Here is a 2932-nt window from a genome sequence, read left to right on the forward strand (position 1 = left end):
AGCTAAATCTCTTAGAGATTAGATCCGAGATGAATCTTTGTAACCCTAATTGACACATGTTGCTGTGAAACTCTATTTTGTTTATGAATTCAATTCTAGTTTATTCAATTCAATTGTTCTTAATGCTTTTTATATCTTGATCACATATAACTTGTTTTCGTGAGAATGAATGACCACTGACCATGGCTTTCAACTTAGACCTAATTGAATTGTTCTAATAAATAGGGTTAGTCTAGGAATAGATAATCGTTTGTTAGTGATAATAGGTTAACGTTCGGTAAAACCTTCAAGAATTATTAGACCACCTAAGGAATTAGGGGCTGTAGTTTAAGAAGAGGGTCCTAACTCAAGGGATTGATTAGGGCTATTTTGTTAATCATCGTAAACTAGAAGAGGGTTCATAACAAATAGGTGCAGTAGACCAATTAGGGGAACTTAGAGGATTCGAAGGATCTGATCTCATCTTTCTCTCCTATTTTCTTAATCAATTCTTCACTTTTTTATTTGATTTCTTAAAATCAAACCAAATTTACTGCCTAGTGGCAAACCAAAAATAACTTTTACACATCCTAATTATATAACGAAATTGACTTATTGAAGTTAAAAACAGTCCTCGTGGGAACGATATTTTTACTACTTCGATAGTTATTGGTGCACTTGCCAGAGTTCTATCAAGTTTTTGGCGCCGTTGCCGGGGACTGTTGAATTATTTCAACAAGGCAATTACGTTATAGTTTAGGGTTTTTGCAATTTAATTTTCTGTTTTTAATTTTTATTTTTCTGTTTTCATATTCACTTGATTACTTTGCGTTGTGCAGTGCTACTAAGGTATTTTGCTGTTTATGCGAGGTAAACAGAGCTCTGACGACTTAGAGTACGATCCGGAGATTGAAAGAACTGCTAGAGCACTTCGGAAAGCTGTCCGATCGCAAAGGTTAGCTCAATCCGTTCCACCGGGTGTTCGAGAACAAGTACCGGAGCAACTCTCAAGGGAATCTGAAACAATCTCTGCTCCTAAATCTGCAACTATGGAAGGAGAAGGAGTTGTACCACCAAGACCTAAGCTTGGAGACTACGGGTTAGCCACTCATCGCGGTCAACTGACCCACACTTTTCAACCAGCTAACCCCGTAGCGTTCGACATCAAGACAACTGTCCTCAATGGTTTGAGGGACAAGCAATTCGATGGGACTGAAGCTATGAGTCCTCATGAACACTTGAGCCGTTTTGCTGAAACCTGTGAGTTTTGTGTGCAACCAGCCACCGTGACTGAAGCACAAAAGAAGTTAAGGCTGTTTCCTTTCACCTTGACGGGAAGAGCAAAAGATTGGTTGCTAACAATTCCAAACGGGACTGTCCAAACATGGGAAGAGTTAGAGCTGAAGTTCTTGGAGAAATACTTCCCTATGTCTAAGTATTGGGACAAGAAGATGGAGATCTCTAACTTCAAGCAAGGAGAAGGTGAATCATTGTATGATGCTTGGGAGCGATTCAATTTGCTTCTCAAGAGATGCCCTAATCATGAGTTCACCGAGAAGCAATACCTCCAAATCTTCACTGAGGGGGTAACACCAAACACTCGAATGTTCTTAGATGCTTCCGCGGGAGGTAGTCTCAAAAGTAAAACTGATCATGAAGTTCAAGCTCTAATTGAAAACATGGCTGGCAATGAGTATCGTGATCAAGCTAAAAAGAAAGAAAGAGGAGTGTTTGGGGTGAGTGAACAAACTGCTATCCTTGCTAACCAAGCAGCTATGAACAAACAAATCGAAGCTCTAACTAAGGAGTTTCAAGGCTTCACTTTGGCTCATAAGCAACAACAAGTGGCTGCAATCAAATGTGACTTATGTGGTGAAGAACATCCAAACGGTGAATGTGTTCCGGAAGGATCAAGTGAAGAAGCTAACTTCATGGGAGGATATCAAAGGCAGAATCAATACTACAATTCAGGCATTAATAAGCATCCAAATCTAAGCTACTCAAACAACAATGCTTTGAACTCTCAGATGCTAACTCCTCCTCAACAACAACAAAGGAAGCCATCCGCTCTTGAGGAAACTATGATGAACTTCATGAAGATGACTCAAGGCAACTTTGAAGAGATGAAGAAGAGTCAAGAAGCTGAAAGAAAGAACAATGAAGCTTCTAGGAAGATGCTTGAAACTCAACTGGGGCAATTAGCTAAGCAGTTGGCTGAACAAAACAAAGGCGGATTCTCAGGTAACACTAAAGATAACCCTAAGAATGAGTCTTGCAATGCTATTGAACTGAGGAGCAAAAAGGTTTTGACACCTTTAGTTCCAAAAGCTCCAAAGAAGGTTGATGAAGTAGTAGAGGTGGAGGAGAATGATGTAGTTGAAAAGAATGATGAGGGTGTAGTTGAAAAAGAAAATGATCATGGAGTAGTTGAAAACGAAAGGAAGGAAAAAATAGAGGGAGAAAAAAGTGAGAGATTAATTGATGAAGATTCAATCTTGAGGAAGTCGAAGAGTCAAATTTTGAAAGATGGAGACAAACCACAGGTTATTCCATCATATGTGAAGCTTCCATACCCTCACCTTTCGAAGAAGAAAGAAAAGGATGAAGGCCAATTCAAGAAGTTCATGCAACTTTTCTCACAACTTCAGGTGAATATTCCTTTCGGTGAAGCTCTTGATCAAATGCCGTTGTATGCTAAGTTCATGAAAGACTTGTTAACCAAAAGAAGGGAGCCTAAGGATGATGAGAACATAGCACTTTCTGAGAATTGTAGTGCTATTCTTCAAAAGAAGCTGCCACCTAAGCTGAAGGATCCTGGTGCTTTTACTATCCCTTGTTCAATTGGACCGGTAGACATTGGAAGAGCTTTATGTGACTTGGGAGCAAGTATAAATCTGATGCCTCTTTCAATGATGAAGAAGCTTAAGTGTGGGGAACCAAAACCAACAAGAAT

The 2932-nt window shown here is 39.5% G+C and overlaps 1 non-coding gene across 1 annotated transcript; it reads right to left on the bottom strand.

Moving 5' to 3' along the window:
• Nucleotides 1-1421: 1421 nt before the first annotated feature.
• On the bottom strand, nt 1422-1528 carry LOC146897291 (small nucleolar RNA R71). The gene has a single exon (XR_015024392.1). It is a non-coding gene; the product is annotated as a small nucleolar RNA R71 (small nucleolar RNA).
• Between the last annotated feature and the right edge of the window lie 1404 nt (nt 1529-2932).

This window comes from Medicago sativa, chromosome 8 (assembly GCF_051527215.1).
Source record: "Medicago sativa cultivar Bolivia chromosome 8, Bolivia_mono, whole genome shotgun sequence".
Taxonomy (NCBI): Eukaryota; Viridiplantae; Streptophyta; class Magnoliopsida; order Fabales; family Fabaceae; genus Medicago; species Medicago sativa.